The sequence below is a fragment of the Oryctolagus cuniculus genome, chromosome 2, assembly GCF_051225735.1.
Source record: "Oryctolagus cuniculus isolate XC-2025 breed Fujian yellow rabbit chromosome 2, ASM5122573v1, whole genome shotgun sequence".
In the NCBI taxonomy this organism is placed as follows: Eukaryota; Metazoa; Chordata; class Mammalia; order Lagomorpha; family Leporidae; genus Oryctolagus; species Oryctolagus cuniculus.
The window spans coordinates 26,594,647-26,614,538 of NC_142868.1; positions in this window are offsets into that span (position 1 = coordinate 26,594,647).

Genomic DNA, 19,892 nt, shown 5'->3' on the forward strand with positions numbered 1-19,892 from the left:
CTAGAGGGGAAAAAAGCATCATGTCAAAGATTAAAGAATATAATAGCCAAAGAAATGAGTTTTTAATATGTTATTCAATTCATATGTTCCATAGAGCCAGGATATGGTTGGTTTACCATATATAATGTCCTAATCACCAGCCCCCTAAACAAAGACAAAGAAATAGCTGTTAACCATGATTTTAAGCAAAAATAATGTGTTGATTTGGTGTCTGGTTATTTTATTTGCTAATTGGGTTTTCAACACATTTCTTAAGTGTTAGTACATAATTTTAAAACATTTAATTTTAAAAGTTCTCTTACTTTAACTATAAATGAGCTCATTGAAACAATTTTCTAAGAGCTAAGTTGATGCAATTAAATAATGTTAGGACCACTGTTGTGGCATAGTGGGTTAAGATGCTATCTGTGATGAGGGCATTCCATATGAGTGTCAATTCAAGTACTGCCTGCTCTGCTTCTGATCAAGTGCCCCAATAATGCAACTGAGAGAGAAGTGGAAAAATGGCCCAAATCTCAGGGCCCTTACTACCCAAATGTCAGAACCCTTTCCACCCACATGGGAGACCATGATGGAATATCAGGCACCTGGCTTTGTGGTGGCCCAGCCCCAGATGTTGCAGACATTAGGGGACATTAGAGGAGTGACCCAATGAATGGAAGATCAGTCTCTTTGTCTGTCTCTGTCTCTCTCTCTGTGTGTGTCTCTTTCTCCCTCTGTCTTTCCCTCGCTAACACTTTAAATAAATAAGTCTTCTTCAAAACAGATTTTTAAAATTAATTTTGACTTCTTTCTTGTAGTTAAATATAAACACAATAAATATATACTTCAATACTTTTACAGATGCTGTACAATAATCAACTTAGTCATTATGAAATACTGTGTTTTAAATATAATATAACATGAAATAACCTTTCTGTATACCTTGTTATCAGACTATACTCATTCTTTGGTCCTAAACTCTTTTCCATAATTTAATAAACATGTTTTACTTATTTAAAATATTGGACATCATCCTTAGACTGAAGGATCCATGAATCAGAACATATACGAATTTTAATCACCATTTTACACTCAGCACCAAGAGTTGTACATGTCTCATTATTGGTTCTCATTAACTGCTTGTTAAATGAAAGGATGAATGTGTTTTCCCTGATTTCAGGTAACTAATAAAGTATTCAAAATGTAATGTATTGGCATGAAATGGACATGTTGAGATTCCATGATTGTTTGCAGCCCTTGTATCTTCTGTTGAGGAAGTGTTGTTGTTGATGTTGCTGTTTTTGCATACTATTTGTTGAATGCTTTACTTAGAGTAGGGTTAACCTTGAGAGTATTAAGGAAACTGAACATAGATATTTATGAAAATTAAGACTGGGAATAGGAAAGGAGGAAGAAGAAGGGTTGGAGCATGGGTGAGAGGGAGAGAAAGGTGGAAATTATCACTATGTTCCTAAATCCATATATATGAAATACATGAAATTTGTATAACTTAAATAACATTAAAAATAAATTTTCAATATATGATGAAACCATGTGTGTCTGTGTATAAGCACATTCAGGTTCACATAGAAATAAATATGCTTAACTAATCTTATTGTTTGTTTTTTTTTTTGAGTACAAAGTAAAAGTGTAAAAAATTCAATGCAATTTGATAAAAGAAATTGGGTAACTCTGTATAGTGTTGTGATGAGAACTCAGTGATTTCAGAGGAAAAGTAATAGCTATGCTTTCAAAGCATTTTAATCAAAGCGTAGAAGCCATAGAAAATGTCAAAAAGAAAAATCTCAGAAAATACAAGAGGGCTTTAAAATGTTCATGGAAAATTCACGTTATGTTTTCATTCTACCCTTAACCAAACACTTATTAAGTGCATTTTTAGTTATTTTTCCTTTATTTATTTGAAAAGGAGGGAGAGAGAGAAAGAGAGAGACCGAGAAAAAGAGAGAGTGAGAGACCAAGAAAGAGAGAGAGAGTGAACTCAGGGGGCTTCCATAGCCTTGGAAGCTCATGACAAGAGCCTAGGGTGATTACTGAGGCCATAAACAAGAGTGTCAATTTGTTAAGTCAACAACAGGAGTCACTGTGCACTTACTCTTCATGGAGGATCTTTGTCCTTAGTGTGCTGTACATTGAGATTTAATGCTACAACTAGTACTCAAACAGTATTTTTCACTTTATGTTTCTGTGTGGGAGCAAACTGTTGAAATCTTTACTTAATGTATGCTAAACTGATCTTCTGTATATAAAGAGAATTGAAAAGGAATCTAGATGTGAATGGAAGGGGAGAGGGAGTGGGAAAGGGGAGGGTTGCGGGTTGGAGGGACGTTATTGGGGGGAAGCCATTGTAATCCATAAGCTGTACTTTGGAAATTTATAATCATTAAATAAAAGTTAAAAAAATAAAAATAAAAAATAAAAAAAATCAAAAAATTGTAATTAGATTAAGAACTTGAAAAAAAAAAAAAAGAGAGAGAGAGAGAGAGAAATGTGTTCTCATATGCTGGTTCAGTCCCTGAATGCCTGTTACAACTAGGACTGGGCCAGATCAAAACCAAGAGCACAGAACTTAAGAAGGGGGATCTCCCACTTGTGTGGCATCATTGCTTCCCTCCTAGGGTACACATTAGCAGGAAGATGCATCAATATCAAATGAGTCAGGATTCTATCCCAGGCTGACTGATAAGGGATGGGAGTCTCCCAAGCAGCATGCTAACCATAGTGATGAATGCCTATTCTTACTCATCTACAAACATTTAAAAACAGCTACATATGACTGTTAGAATGCTAAGAGATAACGGGATTGTAATGATTTACATACAGCTTCCATGTTTTTGAGTCCCCTCTTCTTTTGAAGTTTAGTCAAATTGCCCTCTAACTGCTTGCTGCCTCTTGCATCTTGACCAGCCATTGATAGTTTACTTGTCATAAAACAACACTGCAAATCATCTGAAACTATGCAGATTACTCATAGACATTTCCATTTTCTTTGTTAGCACAGCTTCTGGAGCCCTGATTTGCAATATACAGTCTACATACCTTGAGGACAGAAAATTGAGAGACATCCAACCACATGGCACGTTCATCTGTAGGTACTGAAGCCAACAACATCAGCTGAGTTAAACCTCTGCCCTTTTTAAGCCTAACCTCTAAACATGTAAGTAAAGTCATGTCCAAATAAGTGCAGAACAAGCTTTTGTATTATTTCTAGTAATTACAGTCTCTATCTTTAAGCCTCAGGCATTAAGGAACAGAGATAAGCAATGTCTACTCTGCCTTGTTGTAATTCCTGACTCAAAATTCATGAGCAAACTAAAAGAAATTTTTCACCATTTATGCTACCAAGTATGTGAATGTATGTTAAACTTAACACATACTTTAATAGATACTTGGAAATTTTTCTAAATTAACAAGATTCTGAGTAACTTGAGGAAATCATGGGAGACTTCACAAATACAATCAGACAAATTTGCCATCTGTTTTACAGCTGAATAAAATTCAGTTGTGGAAAAGGAAAATGATAAATGCATAGGGACAGACCATATTCACCCAAATAGCAGCAACTCAACTGCCTACCAGGTAGAGAGTACATGTTGGCAATATCGAAACGTAAGGGAAGAATAACAAATTTGGATAAAGTTAGGAAGCGTTTTGATAGCTGAAACTCTATAGCATAGTATATCTTCAAAGAGAAGATATTTTAGTGGTTAGAAGAATATAAAATATGCAACCACATATTTACAAGTATTAATATATATAATATAGATATAGTACACACATGCGGGAAATAACATTAGCAATTCAAATTTTAAAATTTATTCCACTAGATCAATTATCCTTTCAAATATATTATTTTTGGTTTTCACCACTTTCAATTAGCTTTACTGGTCTACAAGCACTTAGACTTGTCTTAGTATTTAAGCAAGTCAATTTGTTACAACCAATACATCAAATCTGACAATGTAAAATATGCTTTTATTTTCACTACATGATTATGTATTTACTAGTACGAAAATATCAAAGATTTAATAGGTTTTAAACATTTAGAAAATGGATTCAGACAACTGGATCCTTACCTTTGATGACATGGCTCTGTTGTTTCTTTTGTCTTCCCATATTTGGGTATTTCTGATCAGAACTAAAACAAACAGAGTGAATGGCAATTGTTGAAATTTTCTCTTCAGAAATCATTTCTTTTAACATTATAGAAAAGGCATATATATAATTTAGAGGGATTAGTTTGAGTTCCAGAGATCATGTGATAAAATTAATAACTGGCAGTTTAACAAAGGACTTAAATGTAACCAATCAAGACAAAATTTCATTCTGAATTTCTTTGAATCATCATTTTGATGATAAAAATCATTATTTTGGAGGAAGGGCACATATAGTTAAGAAAGTAAAAATGATGAAACACACAAAGTATGGAAAGACTTTTTTTCTTTAATTTACTTAAACATGTTTACTTTGGAAAACAAATAAATTAGTATTAGTTAATAATTACATTTATTAATATAGACATTTTATTTGCTCTCTCTCTCTCTCTCTCTCTCTCTCCCTCCCTCCCTCCCTCCCTGCCTCCCTCTCCAGGATTTATGATAAAAGTGGAAGAGAATGAATTTGCATTGGTTCTATGCTTAATGGAAGACTCTTCAGCCTTCTTTGGAGAGCATAATGTAAGCCTCTGCCATAATCTGAACTGCGGGAACCCTTCAGTACACAGGGGGAAAATAGTTGTAGACAGGCATTTTCATGGCATTCTTGAAACCAAACTATAATGCTATTTGAGATATAGAAGCTTTTCTTGCACAGTACATCATACTTATACAGTAACAGGTATGGACACATGATGGACAGGAAGTCAACAGTGGGGAGGGCACATTTATTGCACAGTTGTTTTCCCCTATTTACATCTTATCTAGAAGCAATGTCTCTGATTTTAATAAAACTATAGCAACTTGCTTCCAAATCATGTTATGATAAAAGAAAAGAAGCAAGACACTCAGACTAACTAAGGCATCATTGTTCTAGACCAGGTATCTGCAAACAATGCCTGTATAGAAACAGAAAATATTTCAGGATTTGTGGAAGATCCAGGCTCTTGCACAGTTTTTTGACTGTATTTTTGTGCTGTGAAAGTAGCCACAGTCACATAAGCCACACATAAGAGCTTTGGAGAGAAAGTTAACTTCAACTCTGTAAACTATTTGAATGTAAATGATTTTCATACGTCATAGAATGTATTTCTATTCATTTGACCATGTGAAAAATATTCTTTAGTTTACAGGCCATACAAAACGCAGAATTTGCCAACCACAAATTCTATCAACCTGTACATCTGTAAGTTTCCTTAGAAATTATATATAAATGTGGGCTCAGCACTGTGGCACAGTAGGTTAATCCTCCGCCTAGGGCGCCTGCATCCCATATGGGTGCCGGTTCTAGTCCTGGCTGCTCTTCTTCCCATCCAGCTCTCTGCTATGGCCTGAGAAAGCATAGAAGATGGTCCAAGTCCTTGGGCCCCTGCACCCATGTAGGAGATCAAGAAGAAGCTCCTGGCCCCTGGCTCCTGGCTCCTGGCTCCTGGCTTTGGATAGGCGCAGCTCCGGCCATTGTGGCCATTTGGGGGAGTGAACTAGCGGACAGAAGACCTTTCTCTCTGTCTCTTCCTCTCACTGTCTGTAACTCTACCTCTCAAATAAATAAATACAATTTTAAAAAAATTTTTAAAAAGGAAATGATTTATATACGTGTGTATACATACTTTCATGATTAGATCCATATTTTCCACTAGACCAAGCTCTTTGAAGGTTGCAAATTTCTAACAGTAGTGCAATGTCAGACATACAGCAGGTGATCAATAAATATTTGTTAAATAAGTGATTGAAACTGAGGAAAGAGTACTTGTCCTTTGAACTGCAGGCATATCACTTTCCCTTTACATATTTCTCTCCTGCACAAAATAATTACAGAATACTATGGAATGCATTTGTGGATTGCTAAGGAGAAATGTTGACAGTAAGAATATCCTATATTCCAATATGCTTTAATCCATTTTAGGGGAGATGGAAAACATTTATGATATGTATCACACATATATCACTGTGAAAACATTAAGAAAAAGGTACTCAGGTGACTCATACTTTCATTAAATTAAGAAAATGGGAACTATGGCTTTAATAGATTTAGTGACAGTAAAATAGAAAAATTTAGAATTAATATCTGAAATCCTGAAGGTCATATATATGTGGATAAAGGAAAATGATTTTATCTTCTTATTTTAGGGCCCAAGGACATTTTACTTCTATCATTTGGATTCTTCCCTTTTGCCTTATCTCTGTCCCCAGATTTATCTTTTCTTACTGTGGTCACTTTTGATATTTATTTTAAAATATAAGTTAAAATATTAATGGCAGTGAGAAATCAGTAAAAACTGTAAAGTAGGAAACTCATTACACAAAAGCAATGAATTAGCTGGCAAAAATAGAAAAGTTTTTTGTGACTTTGAAATCCAATCAAAATGTTACACCACCAATGGAATTCTTAAAGAAGGAACTACTGCTGAATTTGGCAAGATAATTCAGTTTTATTATAATTTATCCCATTACCACATCCTAACCCCTAGCCCAATAGTGGCCTTGAAGATAGTAGCCTGTATGTTTCCTGCAGGTTGCTGATACCACAGAGAAAAATGAAACCATATTGTAGGAGAATGGTGGCTGTGTGTTTTACCTGCCTAGATGTTCCCTAAAGGGTCGCCTTTATTTTACCTACTATAGAACTTAAGAATAATTGTGTGTTAATTACAGAGTTCAACCAATTGTACTAGAACAAAAAAATACTAAAATGGATAAAGTATTACATTGTACATCAATCGTCAGGACAACAGCTGATCAAGTCATTGTTTCTCATAGTGTCCATTTCACTTCAACAAGTTTCCCCTTTGGTGCTCAGTTAGTTGTCCCCAATCAGGGAGAACATGTGATATTTGTCCCTTTGGGACTGGCTTAATTCACTCAGCATGATGTTTTCCAAATTCCTCCATCTTGTTGCAAATGACCAGGTTTTGTTGCTTTTGACTGCTGTATAGTATTCTATAGAGTACATGTCCCATAATTTCTTTATCCAGTCTACTGTTGATGGGCATTTGGGTTGTTTCCAGGTCTTAGCTATTGTGAATTGAGCTGCAATAAACATTGTGCAGACAGCTTGTTTGTTTGCCAATTCCATTTCCTTTGGGTAAATTCCAAGGAGTGGGATGGCTGGGTTGTATGGTAGGGTTATATTCAGGTTTCTGAGGAATCTCCAGACTGACTTGCATAGTTGCTTAACCAATTTGCATTCCCACCAACAGTGGGTTAGTGTCCCTTTTTCCCCACATCCTCTCCAGCATCTACTGTTGGTAGATTTCTGAATGTGTCGGGGAGAGGTGAAACCTCATTGTGGTTTTGATTTGCATTACCCTAATTGCTAGTGATCTTGAACATTTTTTCATGTGTCTGTTGGCCATTTGGATTTCCTCTTTTGAAAAATGTCTATTGAGGTCCTTGTCCCATCTCTTAAGTGGGTGGTTTGTTTTGATGTTGTGGAGTTTCTTGATTTCTTTGTAGATTCTGGTTATCAACCCTTTATCAGTTGCATAGTATGCAAATATATTTTCCCATTCTGTTGGTTGCCTCTTCACTTTCCTGACTGTTTCTTTTGAAGTACAGAAACTTCTCAATTTGATGCAATCCCATCAGGGCTTAGATGGTTTATCAGGTGGCATTTCTCAAAATATTTAAATATCTTATGTTCTCCCTGATTGGTGACAACTAACCAAGCACCAAAAAGGAACCCTGTTGAAGTGAAAGGGACACTATGAGAAACAGTGACTTGATCAGCTCTTGTCCTGACTGTTGATGTACAATTTAATACTTTATCCCTTTTAGTATTTTTTTAACTCTGTAATTAACAAACAATTATTCTTAGGTGTTTACATTTAACTGAAAAGTGATCCCTGTTAAATATAAGAGTGGGAATAATAGAGGGAGGAGATGTACAATTTGGGACATGCTCAATCGGACTTGCCCCAAATGGTGGAGTTAAAAACGTGCCAGGGGATCCCAATACAATCCCATCAAGGTTGCATGTATCAATGCCTTCTCACTAGTCCAAGTGATCAATTTCAGTTCACAATTGATCACACTGATAAATCTAAGAGTCAAAGGGATCACACAAATAAGACTAGTGTCTGCTAATACTAACCAATAGAATAAAAAAGGGAGAGAACTATCCAACATGGGAAGTCTGATACACAGCAGACTCATAGAATGGCAGATGTCCTAAACAGCACTCTGGCCTCAGAATCAGCCATTAAGGCACTCGGATCTGGCTGAAGAGCCCAAGAGAGTATTTTAGGCATGGAAACCCAAGACACCCTGGCAAAAAAAAAAAAAAAAAAAAAAAACACACACACACACACACAAAAACCACACTCACACACAAAAACAAACAAACAAAAAACAACCCTAAATGAAAGATCTCTGTGAGTGAGATCCCAATAGAAAGAATGGGGCCATCAAAGAAAGAGGTACCTTTCTCTGAAGGGAGGAAAGTACTTCCACTTTGACTATGACCTTGTCTGAATAAGATTGAAGCTGGCAAACCCAAAAGGCTTCCATAGCCTTGGCAAATCATGACTAGAGCCTAGGGAGATTACTGATGCCATAAACAAGAGTGTCAAATCGTTAAGTCAATAACAGGAGTCACTGTGTACTTACTCCTCATGAGGGATCTGTCCTTAATGTGTTGTCCAATGTGAATTAATGCTATAACTAGTACTGTAACAGTATTTTACACCTATGTTTCTGTGTTGGTGCAAACTGATGAAATTTTTACTTAATATATACTAAATCTATCTTCTGTATATAAAGATAATTGATGTGAATGGAATGGGAGAGGGAGCAGGAGATGGGAGGGGTGTGAGTGGGAGGTAGGGGGAAAGCCATTGTAATCCATAAACTGTGCTTTGGAAAATTATGTTTAATAAATAAAAGTTAAAAAAATATTTAAATGAAATATATAGTTGCTGTTGTTTGAGGCAAGAAATAACACCTAAAGAAAACAAGAAGAGGTTCCCTATAAAGGAGAGTTTTGAGACAGAGCTGCACAGCAGAATAAAGGCTTTGAAAAGTTCTTGTGTATTCTGAGGAATCTAGTAGACCAAGTGCAAGCACTAGACTAAAGAATGCTTAGAAAAGATCTGATGAGAATTGAAGCCCTTGTTGCTGGCTGACCTTCAAGTTCCATGTACTCAGGATGTGAATGCTAAGGTAGAATTGTAAATAGAACTGATCAAGTACTGAAGAGGCCAGCATTGTAGAGTAGCTGGTTAACACTTCCTTTGTGACCTAGCATTCCAGCTCAGAGTGCTAGCCTCAGTCTCAGCTATGTACTGTTCATCGAGCTGCCAGATGATATGCCTCAGTAGATAGTAGAAGATAGTCCAAGCAATTGTGTCCTTGTCACCCATGTGGAGACCAGGATGACAGTTCTGGCTCCTGGATTCAGCCTAGCACAGATCTGGTGGTTGAAGACATTTGGGTAATGAACCAAGAGATCGAAAATTCTCTCTCTCTCTCCCTCCCTCTCTCTCTCCCTTTTAATGAAATGAAAATAAATAAATTTAAACAGAAAATGATAATGCATGCAAACCGCAAATTTTCTTCAAGAGACAAGAATTTCCAATCACAAGATAAAAATAAATGAATAGGAACTGCCTGAGGAAGTCCAACAATTAAACTTTCTTGTCAAATAATTTCAACCAAAGGCTTTACTTTTGCTCAATAACCAAAGAAAGTTATGGGGAAAAATAATAAAGGAAACAAATAGATCAGTATATTACCAAAAAGGTAGAAGTATACAAAAAGGAAACACAGGAAGATACGAAGAAGATTGATATCCACCAAAGTGTGTGGAACATAATGCATGGAACATTTACTAACATAAACTTCTTTTAGGACACAATGTAAATCTCCATAATTTAAAAAGCTGATTACAAAATGTTTCTGTAATTTCAAAAGAGCAAACCAAATTATCCTCTGTGATCACATGGGCTGAAACTAGAAATTAAAAAAAAAAAAAAAAGAAGAAGAAGAAGAAAAAGGAGCTGGCATTGTGGTGTAGTGGGTAAAGCTGCGGCCTGCAACAGTGGCACCCCATACAGGTGCCAGTTCGAGTTACAGCTGCTCCACTTCAGATCCGGCTCCCTGATAACAAGCCTGGGAAAACATCAGAAGATGGCCCAAGTGCTTGGGACACTGCCACTCATGTGGGAGACTCAGAACCTCCTGGCTCCTGCTTTCAGTCTAGCCCATTCCCAGCCTTTGTAGCCATCTGGGGAAAGAACCAGAAGGTGGAAGATCTCTCTCTCTCTCTCTCTCTCTCTCTCTCTCTCTCTTCCTCTCTCCCTATATGTAACTGTACCTTTCTTTAAAAATCTGGAAAATTTGCAAACCTGTACAAATTAAACAAGCTATTCTTATCAAAATCCCAACTGCCTTTTGTTCCAAAAATGGAAAAACTGATTTTAATATTCATACAGAATTATAAGAAACCTGCATATCCAAAATCATCAGGGAAAAAGGAGAAAAGTTAAAACATTCACACCTCTCCATTTTGAAGCTTACTGTAAAGCTACAGTAGTTAAAAGTAAACATATGGATCTATATGTAGAACCATGACAGTTATAACTCAACAGCAAACAGATGAACAAGGTGTTATGAGTTTGTGTTCCCCAGAATCCACATGTTGAAGTTCAACCCCTGTACCATAGAATGCTACCTAATTGGCTATAGGGTCACTGTAGATGCAGTGACTTATGATAAGGTCATATTAGAGTATGACAGGCTACTAATTCAATCAGACTTGCATTTCTATAAAAGGAAATATTTGGGCATAGAGACACATAGAGGAGAGTGATATAAATGCAGCAATCATGGCAGTGTGTAAGAGGAAAAAGAAAGAGGGTTTGAGTACATCCTGTTTTAGCAGCCCTCATAAGGAAACTACCCTGCTAACACCTTGATTTCAGCATTTCAGCCTCTATAACTATGAGACAATAAATCTGTTTTATTAAGCCATCTAGTAGTTTGTTATGACAGCCCTATCAAACTAATGCATGATCCAATTAAATAATCTGCAAAGGACTTGGATAGAAATTTCATCACAGAAGAAACACAAATGCCAATAAGTACATGAAAATATGATCAATATCATTGGTTATTTTTGAAATGCAAATTTAATCCACAGTGATATACTACCTCACACCTACTAGGAGCAGTATATTTTTTTAGAAAGGAAAATAACAAGCCTGGTGAGAATATGGATAATTTGGAGCAATCACAAACAAAAATATTATCACTGGGAAAGTAAAATGGTTCAGCCACTGTGGAGAACAGTTTGGCAGTTCTTGAGATGGCTAAACATAGAATTATCAGGAAGTCAATTTCACCTCTAGTTATATATCCAAAGGATTGAAAAGAAGTGTTCAAATAAAAACAAAATGAGGAAATTAGCACCATTTACATTAGCCAAAATGTAGAATTAGTCCAAATGTTTTTGAGTAATCAAAAATGCTATATTCTTACAATACAATATGATTTCATTATAAAAAGAAGTAAACTACTGATATCTTCTAAAACATAGGTAACCATGAAAAACATGCTGGGGCCAGTGCTGAGTGCCACAGTGTTAAGCCACCATTGTAATGCTCCTCATTAAGGAGTGCCAATCTGTGTCCCAGCTGCTCCACCCCCAAGTGCTTGGGCCCCAGTGCCACCCATGTGGGAGATCCAGATAGAGTTCCTAGTTCCTGTTGTCATTCTGGCCCAACCTCAACTGTTGTGGCCATTTGAGTACTTTAAAAAATATATTAGGTAAAGGAAGCCTGATATAAAAGATCACTTATTATATAATTCCACTTGTACTAAATACATTGAATAGGCAAATCTATACAGCCAAGAAGCAAATTAATGGTCGTCAAGGGCCAAGGGAAAAGGAAAATGTGGAGTAACTACTCACAGGCCATATGATTACTCTTTGAGATCACGAGAGAAGTAGTGGAACCAGCCAGTGATGATGTACAACATTGTGAATGCTTCTAAACTTTACACTCTGAAATGGTTAAAATGGTGAATTCTGTTATATGACTTTCAATATAAAGATAATAAAGGAAGAGTACTAAAAGAGGAGTTCATTGCAGTCATAATGATTTTATTAAGAAAAACAATAAACAGAATACTAAAGTTTACAAAGAAGTTACAAGTAACAATAAGGATTTTGCAAAAAATAAAACTGAGAAGGAATCAAATTTAAGATTTACATGGGGTTGGCATTGTGGCATAGTGAGGAAAGCTGCACCTGCAATGCCAACATCCCTTACGTGCACTGGTTAGTGTTCTGGCTACTCCATTTCTGATCCAGCTGCCTGCTAATGGCCTGGGAAAAGCACTGGAAGATGGCCCAAGTGCTTGGGCTCCTGCCATGGATGTGAGAGACCTGATGAAGGTTCTGGATCCTGGCTTTGGCCTGGCCCAGCCCTGGACATTGCAGCCATCTGAGGAGTTTACCAAAGGATGGAAAGTATCTCTGTGTGTGTGTGTGTGTGTGTGTGTGTGTGTGTCTTCTCACTCTGTAACATCTTTCAAGTAAACAAATATTTAAAGAAAAATGTATGATTTACAAAGACTAAAATAGAAAATTTTAACAACTGTAATAGGTAGACAAGTTGGAGAATATTTTGTCGGTCGTCTGAAGAACAGATAGTGAAGAAAACTAATCAATTAACAAAATTTTAATGAAAGTATTTGAATACTCAATTTATTTTTCTGGGAAGGGTGGACTTTTTTGCCTAAATGATGGAAAAGCATCAGAGTGAGCAAATAATAACATTCAACACATTTGAAGAACCTGGAATGCTAACACTTTCTGGTGGCACTGGAAATAGATTCATTTTTCTTTTCACAAGGTACTAGTAGTACTTGTGTCTTTTTGATAAAGCAATTCTAATTTCTAATCTACAGGAAAATCATGGATTAAGAAAGGGGATACATTTTCTGATTAAATTTAGAGGAATTCCGATTCTTATCTGTTGTCCCAATCTCATTTGGTTAGTGCCTCTATTTGGAAAATCCGTTATTCCTATCAATTAATTTTAAAACTAGCATTTCCTCAGAGAGATTCTGCTGGGCTACTAAAACTAGTTACTGAAAGTTCTGTCCAGTTTTCTTCTGAAAAGAAGTGATATCAAATGGTGGATTGTTCTTTCTACCCTTCCCTTTCCTCCCAGATATTTGTCCTACAATTCCCCCTGTTGTGAAAGCTGTCCAATTGCAAATGGAGTCACCTGTGTCAAACCTTGTTAAAATGCAGCCAGGGACTCTCATGATGAAAGGGTTCTTATGCCAGATTTTCCCAATAGCAGGAATTATCACGGGGAATTTCTCCTAAACACAGCTAACTACTTGAGTTGCATAAGGACAGCTAGCTGCTTATACAAGTATTTCCCTGATACACACTTGTTGTACAAGCCCAATCCAAAAAAATAAATAACCTGCTATGACTATAAGACCAGTATTACTTAGTAATTGCAATGACTCATCAATCAAAATCAAAGTTCACCACCTCATAAATTATGGCAACAATGCCAATCAGTATTCTAATTCTATATTTACACAAATATAGCTTTACTCTTTCTGATAAATCCCATTCTTTCCTCTATTACTCAGACACAAGAGAGGCTATCATGGCATGTATAAGTGTGTCCTGGATGTCAATCCAATTCTTTGTTTCTTTCCAAATAAAACCTTTTTGCATGGAGATTTCTCTCTATATTTTTGTTTGACAATACCTTGATAACTCTGAAGCTTTCAACAAGTTTTTATTTATTCTTTCATTTATTTCCTCTAACTTGCTTAGATATTTTGTAGGCATTACTATAGAAATTATATAGTTGCTTATTTTTAATATATCTCTGCATATAATTAATTTAACAGTGTTCTAAACAGATTTGGGGGCTGTTATCTATTTCCATTGGTGATGTGTTTCTTGAAAAATTTAATATTCAGATGCTTCTTTCCTTCAATTATGTTGTATTTTGCCTTTTTATAAACAAATTAAGTATTTTCTGTGCCTCTATGACTTGCTACTTTTCACTTTGGCACTAGTTACCATAAATCATCCCCTATTGTATTTCACCCACATATGTATTCTCTCACTGCAGTTAATTTCTCACAGATCTTGGATTACCCCACTTTCCATTACTTCACATATGCAGACTTTTAGCTCTCATACTTGAATCACTCATTTCCTTGAAGACCCATAACAGTATCACTTAATCCATGCTAAATGTGGACAATAATTCTTAGTTCTTAGGATTCTTTTATAGGTTAGAATACAAAGTATGTAATGTTTAACCCCAAATGAAAATATATTATATGATGATTAATAATAAGTAGCATTTTTAATACTAGATTTTAGATGTTTAATTTTCTCAACTCTTCTGTACTAGACAGTGACTTAGTTACCAACAAAAATTGCCCAGTTTCATTTTTGTATCCTCATCACCTGAAACATTCCTCCCTGGAAGACAGTAACATGTAGCTGTGAAGATGTGAGAAAATAACAGATTCATTTCTGCTTAAGCATTTAAAGATTTTGAAAAATCACCATTGCACCCTAACAAGTAAAGATCTGAACAAACTGAAAATATCCCCAGCTTTTCAGGATCCATGAGTACACAGGACACACTCCTCACAGCCCTCAAGACTGGGTAAAGAGGCAAATGCAGGGAATCACTGCTTACCCATGCAGAGACTCAAAAGCAGAAACCTCCACAGGAACCGGTGCTAAGCTAAAAACACCTGAAGTATCAATGACGAATTGCTGCAGGCTCAGCACTGACAAATCTGAGTGTTAAGAGTTCAGGAGGTGTAGGAATAGGGAGCCCCACATTTTTGTGACTTTTACCTCCTGGAGCTTAATCTGGATCTCACAGTAAATATCAGAGGAAATTTCCCTCATGCTTAGGGCAGAGGGACCAGAGAAGAAACCATTTTGAAACCAAGCAGAGCATTCTGTTCTCAACAAGTTCTGTCCACAGGAAAAACTCTTTAGCCATCGCCTCACTTAGTGGAGCCTGATCAGAGCCTGACCTGGAGGAAAGGAAACAATCAGCCTCAGCTCACTCTAGTCATTCTGTCTCATCGCAAGTGGTGGCAGAGACTAGAAACGCTTGCGAAGTTCATAGTCCAGAGGCACTCGCTCACCACAATAGAGATCTAGTCACAGGACAGTGGAGCTACCGCCTTCTCCTCTCAACCTGCTTACTTTACATCATGCAACGCTTCACATCTTACGTCTGGCAAGGCCAATTCCTTTAGCTAGCATTTTATGTCTAACTGTCAAGAAAGAAATTACTAACCAAAGGAACAGAAAAAAAAAAAATCCCAGTTTGAAGAAATGACAAAAATATCACAACCAGACATAGCAGAGAAATTGGAATTTTCAGATCAGGAGTTTAAAGGAGAATGATCAATATGCTATAGGCTTTAATGGATAAAGTAGACAGCATGCAAGAACAGATGGGCAATGAACGTACAGAGATAGAAATCCTGAAAACCAAAAAGGAAAAAAAAATTCTGGGGATTTAAAGCACTGTAAAAAAAATGAAGAATGTCTTGACGGGTTTTTCCATAGACCTAACACAGCTAAGAAAAGAATCTCTGAACCTGAGAATACCTCCAGAGATAACTTCAATGTGGAAGTTTTCCAAAGATGGAAAAGAGCAGAACATTGTATTCAAGGTATGTGCGACTAATACAAAAAGTATATAATGTATGTAGTGGGAAATGGGAAAGAGGGAAAAGAAAAAAAAATAAACATGTGAGGCAATAAAAATTGAGTTTTGCCTAATTAATATCAGATATCAAATGAATAAATGAATGAATTAGCACATACCTTCATTCATTTATTCTTGTCATCCTGCCACACCTAATAGAAAATATCTTATGAATACCATGACATGCACACCAAAGTAGTAGAAAACCATGCATTTATTGAGTTGACAATGCACTACTAGGAAAACACAACATTAAGAGATCTAGTGTTGGTTATTTTTAAATACGATGGCTCTGGGGTCAGTGTAGCATAGCAGGTAAAGCCACTGCCTGCAATGCTGGCATCCGAAATGGGGCCTGATGGGAGTCCTGGCTGTTCTACTTCTGACCCAGCTTTTTGCTAATGTGCCTGGGAAAGCAGTGGAAGATGGATTGGATCCTTGTGCTCATGTGGGAGACCCAGAAGAAGCTCCTGGCTCCTGGCTTCATATTAGCCCAGCTCCAAACATTGTGACTGTTTGGGAAATGAACCAGTGAATAGAAGATTTCTCTTTCTGTCTCTGCCTCTCTCTCATTCTCTGTAGTATGGCCTTTAAAATAAATAAATAAATCTTTTAATAATAATAATAAACATGATGGCTCTATTATAAAGAAAATAGGGAAAGGAGATCATCTGTATTCACTGGTGACTAAAAAATTCCTAAAGAGTATGTGGTAAATGATATTTCCATTTCACAGGTAAGTCAATTTTATTAAACCCAAGCTTCCAATCATGTTTCTATGGAATGACTCTGTTAAAATACATTTTCAATCCTACATAATTAGATTTTATGAATCACTGTTTCTCATGAAACAATTGCTGCTTCTCTTCTCCAACACTGTGATTGAATGCCCAGGAAAGAACTCTGTAGCTATCTTTTTTTTGATTTATCTCATGGATACATTACTAAGCCAAATCCATCTTTATTATTTGAAACATTTTATGCAACTTCACCTCCTTAACTCTCTGATTTTATACTCTATTTCAAACCCATTATTGCTCAAAATTGGCCCTGTAGATTTACTCAATTAATTAGGATCATCAAGTATTCCATCTGTATAAAAATGAGAGCAAGTAAGACATTAATACTAGAAAAGAATAGCTATTATTTTGGGAATAAAATAGAATTCTTAAGTAAGCTAGTGAAAAAATTGTTCCTTTTTTAAAAATCTGCAATACAATATAAATTTGAGTTTAAATATGTAAGTTATTTATAATCATATAAATTGTATTTGAAACTTAATTCAAAATTAATAAATATTTTCAAGACTACTCTTTTATTTCATATATACTTATCAAGCTTATTATCTTGTGGTATATACTGTTGAGTAATACAAAAATATTAAAAGAATAAGACTGTAGCATATTTTGAAATAACTATAAATCATTTTAATAAGTATAAAGGGTTTTTTTTTGACAGGCAGAGTGGACAGTGAGAGAGAGAGACAGAGAGAAAGGTCTTGCTTTTACGTTGGTTCACCCCCTAATGGCCGCTGCGGCCAGTGCACCGTGCTGATCCCAAGCCAGGAGCCAGGTGCTTCTCCTGGTCTCCCATACTGGTGCAGGGCCCAAGGACTTGGGCCATCCTCCACTGCACTCCCTGGCCACAGAAGAGATCTGGACAGGAAGAGGAGCAACCGGGACAGAATCCGGCGCCCCAACCGGGACTAGAACCCGGTCTGCCAGCGCCTCAGGTGGAGGATTAGCCTATTGAGCTGCAGTGCCAGCCTAGTATAAAGATTTTAATAAGTTAATAAATTGACTTGCCATTTCAACATAGTTGTGTCAATACTACCACAGACTGGATTTTACTGAAGGATCAAACTGGTTATAATGTCGGGTCACTATTTACTATAATCTTAGTAGGAGAATGAATGGCAATCCTTTTCCCTGAAGGACTTTTGAGGTAAATGAATGTAATTGGTCACATGAAATTTTAAAATGTGTTGAGACATTTAATTATCTGGCTTATGTGAAGAGAATGTTTTACAGTACAAGAAGAAACATATTTACATCAAATGTGATCTGTTTTCTGAACAGAAGCAGAGAGGAAGAAAAGCACTATTGAAAATAATATAATGGAAAATGTCTATTGAGGATACCAGAAATATTTATGCCTAGAGTATTGGCTGAATTCTACTTTTAAACGCAATTTTAAGTCTCATTACATAAATGAAAAGCACAACAAACAAAAAAATACAATTCCAAAAGTCAAGTATTGTTGTATTGGCAATAATGACTACAACTTAGACTGCAATTTAATGCCTATTGCAGATTTAATAATCAGAATCGATACTATGTTGAATCATTAATTACTATGGTACTAGAAAGAGAATCATCAAAAACCCTTTCCTTATTTAATAATTTTAGGGTTGTATCTAACTGCAATTGGTCTAATGAAATCTTACTAAATAATAAATTCAGCAAAAATATAACTTATAGTTATTTTGGATTAAAAGGATATTAGCATTGAAAGAAAAGGTAATAACGAAGGCTAGAAAAAAGGTAGATAAAACTTGAAAGTGGTGAAAATATTTTTGTGAATTACCTAAAAGAGTTACCTAAAAGCCAATTACCAAGAAAATTACCTAAAAGAAGTAAAAATTATTTAAAATTATTAAATATGGGGATAACTGAAAATTGTTATGTGTATATACTACAAAATTATTCACTTGAAAATTTTAGAGAAGTTGAATTTAGAAGCAGAAAAATTTCCGTAATCTGAAAAACACATAAATATGAATTGTTAAATTGAAATTTAGGTAGTTTGAAATCCTGGAATTTTAGTTAGAATATGAATATTAAACCTTCAATATTTAAAAAAAACCATTTGTAATGAGACTGAAGTGCTAATTATTTTTGCTATTTTTGACAACTGAAAATTAGTATCTCAGATGAAAAATGAAATGTATTTTATAAGGATAATGAAGCATCATTCTAAATGAAAAGACAGCTCATTTGAAAAACAGTTTTAGAAATTGCTCAGAGAAAGCTATATAATTTTTCATGAAAACACTCACCTTTTCTCTGCCTAAAGCCAACAATATTTTATTGCAGATGTATGATTTTTAATTCATTATGATACTTCTCAGAACCTCCAAAATGCAGAAAATCAAATTTTGAAATTTCTCAAATCCTAGTATCTACAAATAATGTGATAATGTTTTGGTTGTCATTGTATCATCTAATTCTCAATGAATATTTACAGAAAGAGAAAAATGTGGATAAGCCAGACACAGAGAAAGTGCTTCAAAAATTTTAAAAAATAATATAATGCCACAAACACGATAATGATCTCAAGTAAATTACTTAATTTTAAATTTAATCAGGAATCAGCTAAATGAACTATAAAGTTAATTGGAAGAGATTACTCATCTTCAAATATGTTATCATATGGTGTATTATTCTTGTGTTAGTTCTAACAAAGGAGCATAGCCTCTGTATTCTGCCCTTCTCCCAGTTCTGGAGCCTGAGAACTCCAAAAACCAAGGCAGAAGCACCTGATACAGAGCCTTTAGTTGCATGAATCTGGTGGATGGCAAAACGGAAGAGGAAGACAACTGACCTTTTACAATGGCACCATTTCCACCATGAGCTTGATGCCTTCACGGCCTGCTCACTGCTTAAATGCCCCACCTCTCAATACTGTTTCCACACCAATTGAATTCCAAAATGAGCTTTGAAGGGGACAAACATGGAATCATAGCATTACTAAAAATACTTTCCATTTTAAAAGTAAGTATTTAATTTTGCCGAGGCTACAATACGAACATTCTACATGTCAAGACATTTTTAGGTCTTGGTTATTAATATGTACAAACTAGCACATTTATAATTTCTGTCCTCCATCCCTTCCTTGCCTCCTTAATTTGTTCTATTAACAACTTCCATCCAGTGAGAGAGCAGAGACTTTACCAGAGCCAGCCGCATGTAGGTGCTCGACCTCGGCAGTTTGAACCTCAGAGCCTGGGATA